Source organism: Crinia signifera, chromosome 11 (genome assembly GCF_055691185.1).
Source record: "Crinia signifera chromosome 11, ASM5569118v1, whole genome shotgun sequence".
Lineage (NCBI taxonomy): Eukaryota > Metazoa > Chordata > Amphibia > Anura > Myobatrachidae > Crinia > Crinia signifera.
In genome coordinates, this window is record NC_139227.1 from 93,113,476 (window position 1) to 93,134,356 (window position 20,881).

Sequence of the window (20,881 nt, forward strand, 5' to 3'; positions counted from 1 at the left end):
TCACTTCTTTCAACTCAGTAATGCATTTTGGATGTGTACCTAGAGTTTAAAGCAGAAAAACAGGAACTTTTAGAATTTTCATTTTTTAACCAAAACGACAGGACCGGAGCTGATAAAAATGTTGATATGGATGTTATTTTTTTTCTGACTGCGATTTCAAAACCATGCACCAGAATTCACTTCTTTCAACTCAGTAATGCATTTTGGATGTGTACCTAGAGTTTAAAGCAGAAAAACAGGAACTTTTAGAATTTTCATTTGTCGACCAAAACGACAGGACCGGACCTGATAAAAATGTTGATATGGATGTTATTTTTTTTCTGCCTGCGATTTCAAAACCATGCACCAGAATTCACTTCTTTCAACTCAGTAATGCATTTTGGATGTGTACCTAGAGTTTAAAGCAGAAAAACAGGAACTTTTAGAATTTTCATTTTTTGACCAAAACGACAGGACCGGAGCTGATAAAAATGTTGATATGGATGTTATTTTTTTTCTGACTGCGATTTCAAAACCATGCACCAGAATTCACTTCTTTAAACTCAGTAATGCATTTTGGATGTGTACCTAGAGTTTAAAGCAGAAAAACAGGAACTTTTAGAATTTTCATTTTTTGACCAAAACGACAGGACCGGAGCTGATAAAAATGTTGATATGGATGTTATTTTTTTTCTGACTGCGATTTCAAAACCATGCACCAGAATCAACTTCTTTCAACTCAGTAATGCATTTTGGATGTGTACCTAGAGTTTAAAGCAGAAAAACAGGAACTTTTAGAATTTTCATTTTTTGACCAAAACGACAGGACCGGAGCTGATAAAAATGTTGATATGGATGTTATTTTTTTTCTGACTGCGATTTCAAAACCATGCACCAGAATTCACTTCTTTCAACTAAGTAATGCATTTTGGATGTGTACCTAGAGTTTAAAGCAGAAAAACAGGAACTTTTAGAATTTTCATTTTTTGACCAAAACGACAGGTCCGGAGCTGATAAAAATGTTGATATTGTTGTATTTTTTTTTCTGACTGCGGTTTCAAAACCATGCACCAGAATCAACTTCTTTCAACTCAGTAATGCATTTTGGATGTGTACCTAGAGTTTAAAGCAGAAAAACAGGAACTTTTAGAATTTTCATTTTTTGACCAAAACGACAGGTCCGGAGCTGATAAAAATGTTGATATTGATGTAATTTTTTTTCTGACTGCGGTTTCAAAACCATGCACCAGAATCAACTTCTTTCAACTCAGTAATGCATTCTGGATGTGTACCTAGAGTTTAAAGCAGAAAAACAGGAACTTTTAGAATTTTCATTTTTTGACCAAAACAACAGGACCGGAGCTGATAAAAATGTTGATATGGATGTTATTTTTTTTCTAACTGTGATTTCAAAACCATGCACCAGAATTCACTTCTTTCAACTCAGTAATGCATTTTGGATGTGTACCTAGAGTTTAAAGCAGAAAAACAGGAACTTTTAGAATTTTTATTTTTTGACCAAAACGACAGGACCGGAGCTGATTAAAATGTTGATATGATTGTTATTTTTTTTCTGACTGCGATTTCAAAACCATGCACCAGAGTTCACTTCTTTCAACTCAGTAATGCATTTTGGATGTGTACCTAGAGTTTAAAGCAGAAAAACAGGAACTTTTAGAATTTTCATTTGTTGACCAAAACGACAGGACCGGAGCTGATAAAAATGTTGATATGGATGTTATTTTATTTCTGACTGCGATTTCAAAACCATGCACCAGAATTCACTTCTTTCAACTCAGTAATGCATTTTGGATGTGTACCTAGAGTTTAAAGCAGAAAAACAGGAACTTTTAGAATTTTCATTTTTTGACCAAAACGACAGGACCGGAGCTGATAAAAATGTTGATATGGATGTTATTTTTTTTCTGACTGCGATTTCAAAACCATGCACCAGAATTCACTTCTTTAAACTCAGTAATGCATTTTGGATGTGTACCTAGAGTTTAAAGCAGAAAAACAGGAACTTTTAGAATTTTCATTTTTTGACCAAAACGACAGGACCGGAGCTGATAAAAATGTTGATATGGATGTTATTTTTTTTCTGACTGCGATTTCAAAACCATGCACCAGAATCAACTTCTTTCAACTCAGTAATGCATTTTGGATGTGTACCTAGAGTTTAAAGCAGAAAAACAGGAACTTTTAGAATTTTCATTTTTTGACCAAAACGACAGGACCGAAACTGATAAAAATGTTGATATGGATGTTATTTTTTTCTGACTGCGATTTCAAAACCATGCACCAGAATTCACTTCTTTCAACTCAGTAATGCATTTTGGATGTGTACCTAGAGTTTAAAGCAGAAAAACAGGAACTTTTCGAATTTTCATTTTTTGACCAAAACGACAGGACCGGAGCTGATAAAAATGTTGATATGGATGTTATTTTTTTTCTGACTGCGATTTCAAAACCATGCACCAGAATTCACTTCTTTAAACTCAGTAATGCATTTTGGATGTGTACCTAGAGTTTAAAGCAGAAAAACAGGAACTTTTAGAATTTTCATTTTTTAACCAAAACGACAGGACCGGAGCTGATAAAAATGTTGATATGGATGTTATTTTTTTTCTGACTGCGATTTCAAAACCATGCACCAGAATTCACTTCTTTCAACTCAGTAATGCATTTTGGATGTGTACCTAGAGTTTAAAGCAGAAAAACAGGAACTTTTAGAATTTTCATTTTTTGACCAAAACGACAGGACCGGAGCTGATAAAAATGTTGATATGGATGTTATTTTTTTTCTGACTGCGATTTCAAAACCATGCACCAGAATTCACTTCTTTAAACTCAGTAATGCATTTTGGATGTGTACCTAGAGTTTAAAGCAGAAAAACAGGAACTTTTAGAATTTTCATTTTTTGACCAAAACGACAGGACCGGAGCTGATAAAAATGTTGATATGGATGTTATTTTTTTTCTGACTGCGATTTCAAAACCATGCACCAGAATCAACTTCTTTCAACTCAGTAATGCATTTTGGATGTGTACCTAGAGTTTAAAGCAGAAAAACAGGAACTTTTAGAATTTTCATTTTTTGACCAAAACGACAGGACCGGAGCTGATAAAAATGTTGATATGGATGTTATTTTTTTCTGACTGCGATTTCAAAACCATGCACCAGAATTCACTTCTTTCAACTCAGTAATGCATTTTGGATGTGTACCTAGAGTTTAAAGCAGAAAAACAGGAACTTTTAGAATTTTCATTTTTTGACCAAAACGACAGGACCGGAGCTGATAAAAATGTTGATATGGATGTTATTTTTTTTCTGACTGCGATTTCAAAACCATGCACCAGAATTCACTTCTTTCAACTCAGTAATGCATTTTGGATGTGTACCTAGAGTTTAAAGCAGAAAAACAGGAACTTTTAGAATTTTCATTTTTTGACCAAAACGACAGGTCCGGAGCTGATAAAAATGTTGATATTGTTGTATTTTTTTTTCTGACTGCGGTTTCAAAACCATGCACCAGAATCAACTTCTTTCAACTCAGTAATGCATTTTGGATGTGTACCTAGAGTTTAAAGCAGAAAAACAGGAACTTTTAGAATTTTCATTTTTTGACCAAAACGACAGGTCCGGAGCTGATAAAAATGTTGATATTGATGTAATTTTTTTTCTGACTGCGGTTTCAAAACCATGCACCAGAATCAACTTCTTTCAACTCAGTAATGCATTTTGGATGTGTACCTAGAGTTTAAAGCAGAAAAACAGGAACTTTTAGAATTTTCATTTTTTGACCAAAACGACAGGACCGAAACTGATAAAAATGTTGATATGGATGTTATTTTTTTCTGACTGCGATTTCAAAACCATGCACCAGAATTCACTTCTTTCAACTCAGTAATGCATTTTGGATGTGTACCTAGAGTTTAAAGCAGAAAAACAGGAACTTTTCGAATTTTCATTTTTTGACCAAAACGACAGGACCGGAGCTGATAAAAATGTTGATATGGATGTTATTTTTTTTCTGACTGCGATTTCAAAACCATGCACCAGAATTCACTTCTTTAAACTCAGTAATGCATTTTGGATGTGTACCTAGAGTTTAAAGCAGAAAAACAGGAACTTTTAGAATTTTCATTTTTTAACCAAAACGACAGGACCGGAGCTGATAAAAATGTTGATATGGATGTTATTTTTTTTCTGACTGCGATTTCAAAACCATGCACCAGAATTCACTTCTTTCAACTCAGTAATGCATTTTGGATGTGTACCTAGAGTTTAAAGCAGAAAAACAGGAACTTTTAGAATTTTCATTTTTTGACCAAAACGACAGGACCGGAGCTGATAAAAATGTTGATATGGATGTTATTTTTTTTCTGACTGCGATTTCAAAACCATGCACCAGAATTCACTTCTTTAAACTCAGTAATGCATTTTGGATGTGTACCTAGAGTTTAAAGCAGAAAAACAGGAACTTTTAGAATTTTAATTTTTTGACCAAAACGACAGGACCGGAGCTGATAAAAATGTTGATATGGATGTTATTTTTTTTCTGACTGCGATTTTAAAACCATGCACCAGAATCAACTTCTTTCAACTCAGTAATGCATTTTGGATGTGTACCTAGAGTTTAAAGCAGAAAAACAGGAACTTTTAGAATTTTCATTTTTTGACCAAAACGACAGGACCGGAGCTGATAAAAATGTTGATATGGATGTTATTTTTTTTCTGACTGCGATTTCAAAACCATGCACCAGAATCAACTTCTTTCAACTCAGTAATGCATTTTGGATGTGTACCTAGAGTTTAAAGCAGAAAAACAGGAACTTTTAGAATTTTCATTTTTTGACCAAAACGACAGGACCGGAGCTGATAAAAATGTTGATATGGATGTTATTTTTTTCTGACTGCGATTTCAAAACCATGCACCAGAATTCACTTCTTTCAACTCAGTAATGCATTTTGGATGTGTACCTAGAGTTTAAAGCAGAAAAACAGGAACTTTTAGAATTTTCATTTTTTGACCAAAACGACAGGACCGGAGCTGATAAAAATGTTGATATGGATGTTATTTTTTTTCTGACTGCGATTTCAAAACCATGCACCAGAATTCACTTCTTTCAACTCAGTAATGCATTTTGGATGTGTACCTAGAGTTTAAAGCAGAAAAACAGGAACTTTTAGAATTTTCATTTTTTGACCAAAACGACAGGTCCGGAGCTGATAAAAATGTTGATATTGTTGTATTTTTTTTTCTGACTGCGGTTTCAAAACCATGCACCAGAATCAACTTCTTTCAACTCAGTAATGCATTTTGGATGTGTACCTAGAGTTTAAAGCAGAAAAACAGGAACTTTTAGAATTTTCATTTTTTGACCAAAACGACAGGTCCGGAGCTGATAAAAATGTTGATATTGATGTAATTTTTTTTCTGACTGCGGTTTCAAAACCATGCACCAGAATCAACTTCTTTCAACTCAGTAATGCATTCTGGATGTGTACCTAGAGTTTAAAGCAGAAAAACAGGAACTTTTAGAATTTTCATTTTTTGACCAAAACGACAGGACCGGAGCTGATAAAAATGTTGATATGGATGTTATTTTTTTTCTAACTGTGATTTCAAAACCATGCACCAGAATTCACTTCTTTCAACTCAGTAATGCATTTTGGATGTGTACCTAGAGTTTAAAGCAGAAAAACAGGAACTTTTAGAATTTTCATTTTTTGACCAAAACGACAGGACCGGAGCTGATTAAAATGTTGATATGATTGTTATTTTTTTTCTGACTGCGATTTCAAAACCATGCACCAGAGTTCACTTCTTTCAACTCAGTAATGCATTTTGGATGTGTACCTAGAGTTTAAAGCAGAAAAACAGGAACTTTTAGAATTTTCATTTTTTGACCAAAACGACAGGTCCGGAGCTGATAAAATTGTTGATATTGATGTAATTTTTTTTCTGACTGCGGTTTCAAAACCATGCACCAGAATCAACTTCTTTCAACTCAGTAATGCATTTTAGATGTGTACCTAGAGTTTAAAGCAGAAAAACAGGAACTATTAGAATTTTCATTTGTTGACCAAAACGACAGGACCGGAGCTGATAAAAATGTTGATATGGATGTTATTTATTTTCTGACTGTGATTTCAAAACCATGCACCAGAATTCACTTCTTAAAACTCAGTAATGCATTTTGGATGTGTACCTATTGTTTAAAGCAGAAAAACAGGAACTTTTAGAATTTTCATTTTTTGACCAAAACGACAGGACCGGAGCTGATAAAAATGTTGATATGGATGTTATTTTTTTTCTGACTGTGATTTCAAAACCATGCACCAGAATTCACTTCTTAAAACTCAGTAATGCATTTTGGATGTGTACCTAGAGTTTAAAGCAGAAAAACAGGAACTTTTAGAATTTTCATTTGTTGACCAAAACGACAGGACCGGAGCTGATAAAAATGTTGATATGGATGTTATTTTTTTTCTGACTGCGATTTCAAAACCATGCATCAGAATTCACTTCTTTCAACTCAGTAATGCATTTTGGATGTGTACCTAGAGTTTAAAGCAGAAAAACAGGAACTTTTAGAATTTTCATTTTTTGACCAAAACGACAGGTCCGGAGCTGATAAAAATGTTGATATGGATGTTATTTTTTTTCTGACTGCGGTTTCAAAACCATGCACCAGAATCAACTTCTTTCAACTCAGTAATGCATTTTGGATGTGTACCTAGAGTTTAAAGCAGAAAAACAGGAACTTTTAGAATTTTCATTTGTTGACCAAAACGACAGGACCGGAGCTGATAAAAATGTTGATATGGATGTTATTTTATTTCTGACTGCGATTTCAAAACCATGCACCAGAATTCACTTCTTTCAACTCAGTAATGCATTTTGGATGTGTACCTAGAGTTTAAAGCAGAAAAACAGGAACTTTTAGAATTTTCATTTTTTGACCAAAACGACAGGACCGGAGCTGATAAAAATGTTGATATGGATGTTATTTTTTTTCTGACTGCGATTTCAAAACCATACACCAGAATTCACTTCTTTAAACTCAGTAATGCATTTTGGATGTGTACCTAGAGTTTAAAGCAGAAAAACAGGAACTTTTAGAATTTTCATTTTTTGACCAAAACGACAGGACCGGAGCTGATAAAAATGTTGATATGGATGTTATTTTTTTCTGACTGCGATTTCAAAACCATGCACCAGAATTCACTTCTTTCAACTCAGTAATGCATTTTGGATGTGTACCTAGAGTTTAAAGCAGAAAAACAGGAACTTTTAGAATTTTCATTTTTTAACCAAAACGACAGGACCGGAGCTGATAAAAATGTTGATATGGATGTTATTTTTTTTCTGACTGCGATTTCAAAACCATGCACCAGAATTCACTTCTTTAAACTCAGTAATGCATTTTGGATGTGTACCTAGAGTTTAAAGCAGAAAAACAGGAACTTTTAGAATTTTCATTTTTTGACCAAAACGACAGGACCGGAGCTGATAAAAATGTTGATATGGATGTTATTTTTTTTCTGACTGCGATTTCAAAACCATGCACCAGAATCAACTTCTTTCAACTCAGTAATGCATTTTGGATGTGTACCTAGAGTTTAAAGCAGAAAAACAGGAACTTTTAGAATTTTCATTTTTTGACCAAAACGACAGGACCGGAGCTGATAAAAATGTTGATATGGATGTTATTTTTTTCTGACTGCGATTTCAAAACCATGCACCAGAATTCACTTCTTTCAACTCAGTAATGCATTTTGGATGTGTACCTAGAGTTTAAAGCAGAAAAACAGGAACTTTTAGAATTTTCATTTTTTAACCAAAACGACAGGTCCGGAGCTGATAAAAATGTTGATATTGATGTAATTTTTTTTCTGACTGCGGTTTCAAAACCATGCACCAGAATCAACTTCTTTCAACTTAGTAATGCATTCTGGATGTGTACCTAGAGTTTAAAGCAGAAAAACAGGAACTTTTAGAATTTTCATTTTTTGACCAAAACGACAGGACCGGAGCTGATAAAAATGTTGATATGGATGTTATTTTTTTTCTAACTGTGATTTCAAAACCATGCACCAGAATTCACTTCTTTCAACTCAGTAATGCATTTTGGATGTGTACCTAGAGTTTAAAGCAGAAAAACAGGAACTTTTAGAATTTTCATTTTTTGACCAAAACGACAGGACCGGAGCTGATTAAAATGTTGATATGATTGTTATTTTTTTTCTGACTGCGATTTCAAAACCATGCACCAGAGTTCACTTCTTTCAACTCAGTAATGCATTTTGGATGTGTACCTAGAGTTTAAAGCAGAAAAACAGGAACTTTTAGAATTTTCATTTTTTGACCAAAACGACAGGTCCGGAGCTGATAAAATTGTTGATATTGATGTAATTTTTTTTCTGACTGCGGTTTCAAAACCATGCACCAGAATCAACTTCTTTCAACTCAGTAATGCATTTTGGATGTGTACCTAGAGTTTAAAGCAGAAAAACAGGAACTATTAGAATTTTCATTTGTTGACCAAAACGACAGGACCGGAGCTGATAAAAATGTTGATATGGATGTTATTTATTTTCTGACTGTGATTTCAAAACCATGCACCAGAATTCACTTCTTAAAACTCAGTAATGCATTTTGGATGTGTACCTATTGTTTAAAGCAGAAAAACAGGAACTTTTAGAATTTTCATTTTTTGACCAAAACGACAGGACCGGAGCTGATAAAAATGTTGATATGGATGTTATTTTTTTTCTGACTGTGATTTCAAAACCATGCACCAGAATTCACTTCTTAAAACTCAGTAATGCATTTTGGATGTGTACCTAGAGTTTAAAGCAGAAAAACAGGAACTTTTAGAATTTTCATTTTTTGACCAAAACGACAGGACCGGAGCTGATAAAAATGTTGATATGGATGTTATTTTTTTTCTTACTGTGATTTCAAAACCATGCACCAGAATTCACTTCTTAAAACTCAGTAATGCATTTTGGATGTGTACCTAGAGTTTAAAGCAGAAAAACAGGAACTTTTAGAATTTTCATTTGTTGACCAAAACGACAGGACCGGAGCTGATAAAAATGTTGATATGGATGTTATTTTTTTTCTGACTGCGATTTCAAAACCATGCACCAGAATTCACTTCTTTCAACTCAGTAATGCATTTTGGATGTGTACCTAGAGTTTAAAGCAGAAAAACAGGAACTTTTAGAATTTTCATTTTTTGACCAAAACGACAGGTCCGGAGCTGATAAAAATGTTGATATGGATGTTATTTTTTTTCTGACTGCGGTTTCAAAACCATGCACCAGAATCAACTTCTTTCAACTCAGTAATGCATTTTGGATGTGTACCTAGAGTTTAAAGCAGAAAAACAGGAACTTTTAGAATTTTCATTTGTTGACCAAAACGACAGGACCGGAGCTGATAAAAATGTTGATATGGATGTTATTTTATTTCTGACTGCAATTTCAAAACCATGCACCAGAATTCACTTCTTTCAACTCAGTAATGCATTTTGGATGTGTACCTAGAGTTTAAAGCAGAAAAACAGGAACTTTTAGAATTTTCATTTTTTGACCAAAACGACAGGACCGGAGCTGATAAAAATGTTGATATGGATGTTATTTTTTTTCTGACTGTGATTTCAAAACCATGCACCAGAATTCACTTCTTAAAACTCAGTAATGCATTTTGGATGTGTACCTAGAGTTTAAAGCAGAAAAACAGGAACTTTTAGAATTTTCATTTTTTGACCAAAACGACAGGACCGGAGCTGATAAAAATGTTGATATGGATGTTATTTTTTTTCTGACTGCGGTTTCAAAACCATGCACCAGAATCAACTTCTTTCAACTCAGTAATGCATTTTGGATGTGTACCTAGAGCTTAAAGCAGAAAAACAGGAACTTTTAGAATTTTCATTTGTTGACCAAAACGACAGGACCGGAGCTGATAAAAATGTTGATATGGATGTTATTTTATTTCTGACTGCGATTTCAAAACCATGCACCAGAATTCACTTCTTTCAACTCAGTAATGCATTTTGGATGTGTACCTAGAGTTTAAAGCAGAAAAACAGGAACTTTTAGAATTTTCATTTTTTGACCAAAACGACAGGACCGGAGCTGATAAAAATGTTGATATGGATGTTATTTTTTTTCTGACTGTGATTTCAAAACCATGCACCAGAATTCACTTCTTAAAACTCAGTAATGCATTTTGGATGTGTACCTAGAGTTTAAAGCAGAAAAACAGGAACTTTTAGAATTTTCATTTTTTGACCAAAACGACAGGACCGGAGCTGATAAAAATGTTGATATGGATGTTATTTTTTTCTGACTGCGATTTCAAAACCATGCACCAGAATCAACTTCTTTCAACTCAGTAATGCATTTTGGATGTGTACCTAGAGTTTAAAGCAGAAAAACAGGAACTTTTAGAATTTTCATTTGTTGACCAAAACGACAGGACCGGAGCTGATAAAAATGTTGATATGGATGTTATTTTTTTCTGACTGCGATTTCAAAACCATGCACCAGAATTCACTTCTTTCAACTCAGTAATGCATTTTGGATGTGTACCTAGAGTTTAAAGCAGAAAAACAGGAACTTTTAGAATTTTCATTTGTTGACCAAAACGACAGGACCGGAGCTGATAAAAATGTTGATATGGATGTTATTTTTTTTCTGACTGCGATTTCAAAACCATGCACCAGAATTCACTTCTTTCAACTCAGTAATGCATTTTGGATGTGTACCTAGAGTTTAAAGCAGAAAAACAGGAACTTTTAGAATTTTAATTTTTTGACCAAAACGACAGGACCGGAGCTGATAAAAATGTTGATATGGATGTTATTTTTTTTCTGACTGCGATTTCAAAACCATGCACCAGAATCAACTTCTTTCAACTCAGTAATGCATTTTGGATGTGTACCTAGAGTTTAAAGCAGAAAAACAGGAACTTTTAGAATTTTCATTTTTTGACCAAAACGACAGGACCGGAGCTGATAAAAATGTTGATATGGATGTTATTTTTTTTCTGACTGCGATTTCAAAACCATGCACCAGAATCAACTTCTTTCAACTCAGTAATGCATTTTGGATGTGTACCTAGAGTTTAAAGCAGAAAAACAGGAACTTTTAGAATTTTCATTTTTTGACCAAAACGACAGGACCGGAGCTGATAAAAATGTTGATATGGATGTTATTTTTTTCTGACTGCGATTTCAAAACCATGCACCAGAATTCACTTCTTTCAACTCAGTAATGCATTTTGGATGTGTACCTAGAGTTTAAAGCAGAAAAACAGGAACTTTTAGAATTTTCATTTTTTGACCAAAACGACAGGACCGGAGCTGATAAAAATGTTGATATGGATGTTATTTTTTTTCTGACTGCGATTTCAAAACCATGCACCAGAATTCACTTCTTTCAACTCAGTAATGCATTTTGGATGTGTACCTAGAGTTTAAAGCAGAAAAACAGGAACTTTTAGAATTTTCATTTTTTGACCAAAACGACAGGTCCGGAGCTGATAAAAATGTTGATATTGTTGTATTTTTTTTTCTGACTGCGATTTCAAAACCATGCACCAGAATTCACTTCTTTCAACTCAGTAATGCATTTTGGATGTGTACCTAGAGTTTAAAGCAGAAAAACAGGAACTTTTAGAATTTTCATTTTTTGACCAAAACGACAGGACCGGAGCTGATAAAAATGTTGATATGGATGTTATTTTTTTTCTGACTGCGATTTCAAAACCATGCACCAGAATTCACTTCTTTCAACTCAGTAATGCATTTTGGATGTGTACCTAGAGTTTAAAGCAGAAAAACAGGAACTTTTAGAATTTTCATTTTTTGACCAAAACGACAGGTCCGGAGCTGATAAAAATGTTGATATGGATGTTATTTTTTTTCTGACTGCGATTTCAAAACCATGCACCAGAATCAACTTCTTTCAACTCAGTAATGCATTTTGGATGTGTACCTAGAGTTTAAAGCAGAAAAACAGGAACTTTTAGAATTTTCATTTTTTGACCAAAACGACAGGACCGGAGCTGATAAAAATGTTGATATGGATGTTATTTTTTTTCTGACTGCGATTTCAAAACCATGCACCAGAATCAACTTCTTTCAACTCAGTAATGCATTTTGGATGTGTACCTAGAGTTTAAAGCAGAAAAACAGGAACTTTTAGAATTTTCATTTTTTGACCAAAACGACAGGACCGGAGCTGATAAAAATGTTGATATGGATGTTATTTTTTTCTGACTGCGATTTCAAAACCATGCACCAGAATTTACTTCTTTCAACTCAGTAATGCATTTTGGATGTGTACCTAGAGTTTAAAGCAGAAAAACAGGAACTTTTAGAATTTTCATTTTTTGACCAAAACGACAGGACCGGAGCTGATAAAAATGTTGATATGGATGTTATTTTTTTCTGACTGCGATTTCAAAACCATGCACCAGAATTCACTTCTTTCAACTCAGTAATGCATTTTGGATGTGTACCTAGAGTTTAAAGCAGAAAAACAGGAACTTTTAGAATTTTCATTTTTTGACCAAAACGACAGGTCCGGAGCTGATAAAAATGTTGATATTGATGTAATTTTTTTTCTGACTGCGGTTTCAAAACCATGCACCAGAATCAACTTCTTTCAACTTAGTAATGCATTCTGGATGTGTACCTAGAGTTTAAAGCAGAAAAACAGGAACTTTTAGAATTTTCATTTTTTGACCAAAACGACAGGACCGGAGCTGATAAAAATGTTGATATGGATGTTATTTTTTTTCTAACTGTGATTTCAAAACCATGCACCAGAATTCACTTCTTTCAACTCAGTAATGCATTTTGGATGTGTACCTAGAGTTTAAAGCAGAAAAACAGGAACTTTTAGAATTTTCATTTTTTGACCAAAACGACAGGACCGGAGCTGATTAAAATGTTGATATGATTGTTATTTTTTTTCTGACTGCGATTTCAAAACCATGCACCAGAGTTCACTTCTTTCAACTCAGTAATGCATTTTGGATGTGTACCTAGAGTTTAAAGCAGAAAAACAGGAACTTTTAGAATTTTCATTTTTTGACCAAAACGACAGGTCCGGAGCTGATAAAATTGTTGATATTGATGTAATTTTTTTTCTGACTGCGATTTCAAAACCATGCACCAGAATTCACTTCTTTCAACTCAGTAATGCATTTTGGATGTGTACCTAGAGTTTAAAGCAGAAAAACAGGAACTTTTAGAATTTTCATTTTTTGACCAAAACGACAGGTCCGGAGCTGATAAAAATGTTGATATTGATGTAATTTTTTTTCTGACTGCGGTTTCAAAACCATGCACCAGAATCAACTTCTTTCAACTTAGTAATGCATTCTGGATGTGTACCTAGAGTTTAAAGCAGAAAAACAGGAACTTTTAGAATTTTCATTTTTTGACCAAAACGACAGGACCGGAGCTGATAAAAATGTTGATATGGATGTTATTTTTTTTCTAACTGTGATTTCAAAACCATGCACCAGAATTCACTTCTTTCAACTCAGTAATGCATTTTGGATGTGTACCTAGAGTTTAAAGCAGAAAAACAGGAACTTTTAGAATTTTCATTTTTTGACCAAAACGACAGGACCGGAGCTGATTAAAATGTTGATATGATTGTTATTTTTTTTCTGACTGCGATTTCAAAACCATGCACCAGAGTTCACTTCTTTCAACTCAGTAATGCATTTTGGATGTGTACCTAGAGTTTAAAGCAGAAAAACAGGAACTTTTAGAATTTTCATTTTTTGACCAAAACGACAGGTCCGGAGCTGATAAAATTGTTGATATTGATGTAATTTTTTTTCTGACTGCGGTTTCAAAACCATGCACCAGAATCAACTTCTTTCAACTCAGTAATGCATTTTGGATGTGTACCTAGAGTTTAAAGCAGAAAAACAGGAACTATTAGAATTTTCATTTGTTGACCAAAACGACAGGACCGGAGCTGATAAAAATGTTGATATGGATGTTATTTATTTTCTGACTGTGATTTCAAAACCATGCACCAGAATTCACTTCTTAAAACTCAGTAATGCATTTTGGATGTGTACCTATTGTTTAAAGCAGAAAAACAGGAACTTTTAGAATTTTCATTTTTTGACCAAAACGACAGGACCGGAGCTGATAAAAATGTTGATATGGATGTTATTTTTTTTCTGACTGTGATTTCAAAACCATGCACCAGAATTCACTTCTTAAAACTCAGTAATGCATTTTGGATGTGTACCTAGAGTTTAAAGCAGAAAAACAGGAACTTTTAGAATTTTCATTTGTTGACCAAAACGACAGGACCGGAGCTGATAAAAATGTTGATATGGATGTTATTTTTTTTCTGACTGCGATTTCAAAACCATGCACCAGAATTCACTTCTTTCAACTCAGTAATGCATTTTGGATGTGTACCTAGAGTTTAAAGCAGAAAAACAGGAACTATTAGAATTTTCATTTTTTTACCAAAACGACAGGACCGGAGCTGATAAAAATGTTGATATGGATGTTATTTATTTTCTGACTGTGATTTCAAAACCATGCACCAGAATTCACTTCTTAAAACTCAGTAATGCATTTTGGATGTGTACCTATTGTTTAAAGCAGAAAAACAGGAACTTTTAGAATTTTCATTTTTTGACCAAAACGACAGGACCGGAGCTGATAAAAATGTTGATATGGATGTTATTTTTTTTCTGACTGTGATTTCAAAACCATGCACCAGAATTCACTTCTTAAAACTCAGTAATGCATTTTGGATGTGTACCTAGAGTTTAAAGCAGAAAAACAGGAACTTTTAGAATTTTCATTTGTTGACCAAAACGACAGGACCGGAGCTGATAAAAATGTTGATATGGATGTTATTTTTTTTCTGACTGCGATTTCAAAACCATGCACCAGAATTCACTTCTTTCAACTCAGTAATGCATTTTGGATGTGTACCTAGAGTTTAAAGCAGAAAAACAGGAACTTTTAGAATTTTCATTTTTTGACCAAAACGACAGGTCCGGAGCTGATAAAAATGTTGATATGGATGTTATTTTTTTTCTGACTGCGGTTTCAAAACCATGCACCAGAATCAACTTCTTTCAACTCAGTAATGCATTTTGGATGTGTACCTAGAGTTTAAAGCAGAAAAACAGGAACTTTTCGAATTTTCATTTTTTGACCAAAACGACAGGACCGAAACTGATAAAAATGTTGATATGGATGTTATTTTTTTCTGACTGCGATTTCAAAACCATGCACCAGAATTCACTTCTTTCAACTCAGTAATGCATTTTGGATGTGTACCTAGAGTTTAAAGCAGAAAAACAGGAACTTTTAGAATTTTCATTTTTTGACCAAAACGACAGGACCGGAGCTGATAAAAATGTTGATATAGATGTTATTTTTTTCTGACTGCGATTTCAAAACCATGCACCAGAATTCACTTCTTTCAACTCAGTAATGCATTTTGGATGTGTACCTAGAGTTTAAAGCAGAAAAACAGGAACTTTTCGAATTTTCATTTTTTGACCAAAACGACAGGACCGGAGCTGATAAAAATGTTGATATGGATGTTATTTTTTTTCTGACTGCGATTTCAAAACCATGCACCAGAATTCACTTCTTTAAACTCAGTAATGCATTTTGGATGTGTACCTAGAGTTTAAAGCAGAAAAACAGGAACTTTTAGAATTTTCATTTTTTGACTAAAACGACAGGACCGAAACTGATAAAAATGTTGATATGGATGTTATTTTTTTCTGACTGCGATTTCAAAACCATGCACCAGAATTCACTTCTTTCAACTCAGTAATGCATTTTGGATGTGTACCTAGAGTTTAAAGCAGAAAAACAGGAACTTTTAGAATTTTCATTTTTTGACCAAAACGACAGGACCGGAGCTGATAAAAATGTTGATATGGATGTTATTTTTTTTCTGACTGCGATTTCAAAACCATGCACCAGAATCAACTTCTTTCAACTCAGTAATGCATTTTGGATGTGTACCTAGAGTTTAAAGCAGAAAAACAGGAACTTTTAGAATTTTCATTTTTTGACTAAAACGACAGGACCGAAACTGATAAAAATGTTGATATGGATGTTATTTTTTTCTGACTGCGATTTCAAAACCATGCACCAGAATTCACTTCTTTCAACTCAGTAATGCATTTTGGATGTGTACCTAGAGTTTAAAGCAGAAAAACAGGAACTTTTAGAATTTTCATTTTTTGACCAAAACGACAGGACCGGAGCTGATAAAAATGTTGATATGGATGTTATTTTTTTCTGACTGCGATTTCAAAACCATGCACCAGAATTCACTTCTTTCAACTCAGTAATGCATTTTGGATGTGTACCTAGAGTTTAAAGCAGAAAAACAGGAACTTTTCGAATTTTCATTTTTTGACCAAAACGACAGGACCGGAGCTGATAAAAATGTTGATATGGATGTTATTTTTTTTCTGACTGCGATTTCAAAACCATGCACCAGAATTCACTTCTTTAAACTCAGTAATGCATTTTGGATGTGTACCTAGAGTTTAAAGCAGAAAAACAGGAACTTTTAGAATTTTCATTTTTTAACCAAAACGACAGGACCGGAGCTGATAAAAATGTTGATATGGATGTTATTTTTTTTCTGACTGCGATTTCAAAACCATGCACCAGAATTCACTTCTTTCAACTCAGTAATGCATTTTGGATGTGTACCTAGAGTTTAAAGCAGAAAAACAGGAACTTTTAGAATTTTCATTTGTTGACCAAAACGACAGGACCGGACCTGATAAAAATGTTGATATGGATGTTATTTTTTTTCTGACTGCGATTTCAAAACCATGCACCAGAATTCACTTCTTTCAACTCAGTAATGCATTTTGGATGTGTACCTAGAGTTTAAAGCAGAAAAACAGGAACTTTTAGAATTTTCATTTTTTGACCAAAACGACAGGACCGGAGCTGATAAAAATGTTGATATGGATGTTATTTTTTTTCTGACTGCGATTTCAAAACCATGCACCAGAATTCACTTCTTTAAACTCAGTAATGCATTTTGGATGTGTACCTAGAGTTTAAAGCAGAAAAACAGGAACTTTTAGAATTTTAATTTTTTGACCAAAACGACAGGACCGGAGCTGATAAAAATGTTGATATGGATGTTATTTTTTTTCTGACTGCGATTTCAAAACCATGCACCAGAATCAACTTCTTTCAACTCAGTAATGCATTTTGGATGTGTACCTAGAGTTTAAAGCAGAAAAACAGGAACTTTTAGAATTTTCATTTTTTGACCAAAACGACAGGACCGGAGCTGATAAAAATGTTGATATGGATGTTATTTTTTTCTGACTGCGATTTCAAAACCATGCACCAGAATTCACTTCTTTCAACTCAGTAATGCATTTTGGATGTGTACCTAGAGTTTAAAGCAGAAAAATAGGAACTTTTAGAATTTTCATTTGTTGACCAAAACGACAGGACCGGAGCTGATAAAAATGTTGATATGGATGTTATTTTATTTCTGACTGCGATTTCAAAACCATGCACCAGAATCAACTTCTTTAAACTCAGTAATGCATTTTGGATGTGTACCTAGAGTTTAAAGCAGAAAAACAGGAACTTTTAGAATTTTCATTTGTTGACCAAAACGACAGGACCGGAGCTGATAAAAATGTTGATATGGATGTTATTTTTTTTCTGACTGCGATTTCAAAACCATGCACCAGAATTCACTTCTTTCAACTCAGTAATGCATTTTGGATGTGTACCTAGAGTTTAAAGCAGAAAAACAGGAACTTTTAGAATTTTCATTTTTTGACCAAAACGACAGGACCGGAGCTGATAAAAATGTTGATATGGATGTTATTTTTTTCTGACTGCGATTTCAAAACCATGCACCAGATTTCACTTCTTTCAACTCAGTAATGCATTTTGGATGTGTACCTAGAGTTTAAAGCAGAAAAACAGGAACTTTTAGAATTTTCATTTTTTGACCAAAACGACAGGACCGGAGCTGATAAAAATGTTGATATGGATGTTATTTTTTTTCTGACTGCGATTTCAAAACCATGCACCAGAATTCACTTCTTTAAACTCAGTAATGCATTTTGGATGTGTACCTAGAGTTTAAAGCAGAAAAACAGGAACTTTTAGAATTTTCATTTTTTAACCAAAACGACAGGACCGGAGCTGATAAAAATGTTGATATGGATGTTATTTTTTTTCTGACTGCGATTTCAAAACCATGCACCAGAATTCACTTCTTTCAACTCAGTAATGCATTTTGGATGTGTACCTAGAGTTTAAAGCAGAAAAACAGGAACTTTTAGAATTTTCATTTGTTGACCAAAACGACAGGACCGGACCTGATAAAAATGTTGATATGGATGTTATTTTTTTTCTGACTGCGATTTCAAAACCATGCACCAGAATTCACTTCTTTCAACTCAGTAATGCATTTTGGATGTGTACCTAGAGTTTAAAGCAGAAAAACAGGAACTTTTAGAATTTTCATTTTTTGACCAAAACGACAGGACCGGAGCTGATAAAAATGTTGATATGGATGTTATTTTTTTTCTGACTGCGATTTCAAAACCATGCACCAGAATTCACTTCTTTAAACTCAGTAATGCATTTTGGATGTGTACCTAGAGTTTAAAGCAGAAAAACAGGAACTTTTAGAATTTTCATTTTTTGACCAAAACGACAGGACCGGAGCTGATAAAAATGTTGATATGGATGTTATTTTTTTCTGACTGCGATTTCAAAACCATGCACCAGAATTCACTTCTTTCAACTCAGTAATGCATTTTGGATGTGTACCTAGAGTTTAAAGCAGAAAAACAGGAACTTTTAGAATTTTCATTTTTTGACCAAAACGACAGGACCGGAGCTGATAAAAATGTTGATATGGATGTTATTTTTTTCTGACTGCGATTTCAAAACCATGCACCAGAATTCACTTATTTCAACTCAGTAATGCATTTTGGATGTGTACCTAGAGTTTAAAGCAGAAAAACAGGAACTTTTAGAATTTTCATTTGTTGACCAAAACGACAGGACCGGAGCTGATAAAAATGTTGATATGGATGTTATTTTTTTTCTGACTGTGATTTCAAAACCATGCACCAGAATTCACTTCTTAAAACTCAGTAATGCATTTTGGATGTGTACCTAGAGTTTAAAGCAGTAAAACAGGAACTTTTAGAATTTTCATTTTTTGACCAAAACGACAGGACCGGAGCTGATAAAAATGTTGATATGGATGTTATTTTTTTTCTGACTGCGATTTCAAAACCATGCACCAGAATTCACTTCTTTCAACTCAGTAATGCATTTTGGATGTGTACCTAGAGTTTAAAGCAGAAAAACAGGAACTTTTAGAATTTTCATTTGTTGACCAAAACGACAGGACCGGAGCTGATAAAAATGTTGATATGGATGTTATTTTTTTTCTGACTGCGATTTCAAAACCATGCACCAGAATTCACTTCTTTCAACTCAGTAATGCATTTTGGATGTGTACCTAGAGTTTAAAGCAGAAAAACAGGAACTTTTAGAATTTTCATTTTTTGACCAAAACGACAGGACCGGAGCTGATAAAAATGTTGATATTGATGTAATTTTTTTTCTGACTGCGGTTTCAAAACCATGCACCAGAATCAACTTCTTTCAACTCAGTAATGCATTTTGGATGTGTACCTAGAGTTTAAAGCAGAAAAACAGGAACTTTTAGAATTTTCATTTTTTGACCAAAACGACAGGTCCGGAGCTGATAAAAATGTTGATATTGATGTAATTTTTTTTCTGACTGCGGTTTCAAAACCATGCACCAGAATCAACTTCTTTCAACTCAGTAATGCATTTTGGATGTGTACCTAGAGTTTAAAGCAGAAAAACAGGAACTTTTAGAATTTTCATTTGTTGACCAAAACGACAGGACCGGAGCTGATAAAAATGTTGATATGGATGTTATTTTATTTCTGACTGCGATTTCAAAACCATGCACCAGAATTCACTTATTTCAACTCAGTAATGCATTTTGGATGTGTACCTAGAGTTTAAAGCAGAAAAACAGGAACTTTTAGAATTTTCATTTTTTGACCAAAACGACAGGACCGGAGCTGATAAAAATGTTGATATGGATGTTATTTTTTTTTCTGACTGCGATTTCAAAACCATGCACCAGAATTCACTTCTTTCAACTCAGTAATGCATTTTGGATGTTTACCTAGAGTTTAAAGCAGAAAAACAGGAACTTTTAGAATTTTCATTTTTTGACCAAAACGACAGGACCGGAGCTGATAAAAATGTTGATATGGATGTTATTTTATTTCTGACTGCGATTTCAAAACCATGCACCAGAATCAACTTCTTTAAACTCAGTAATGCATTTTGGATGTGTACCTAGAGTTTAAAGCAGAAAAACAGGAACTTTTAGAATTTTCATTTGTTGACCAAAACGACAGGACCGGAGCTGATAAAAATGTTGATATGGATGTTATTTTTTTTCTGACTGCGATTTCAAAACCATGCACCAGAATTCACTTCTTTCAACTCAGTAATGCATTTTGGATGTGTACCTAGAGTTTAAAGCAGAAAAACAGGAACTTTTAGAGTTTTCATTTTTTGACCAAAACGACAGGACCGGAGCTGATAAAAATGTTGATATGGATGTTATTTTTTTTCTGACTGCGATTTCAAAACCATGCACCAGAATTCACTTCTTTCAACTCAGTAATGCATTTTGGATGTGTACCTAGAGTTTAAAGCAGAAAAACAGGAACTTTTAGAATTTTCATTTTTTGACCAAAACGACAGGACCGGAGCTGATAAAAATGTTGATATGGAT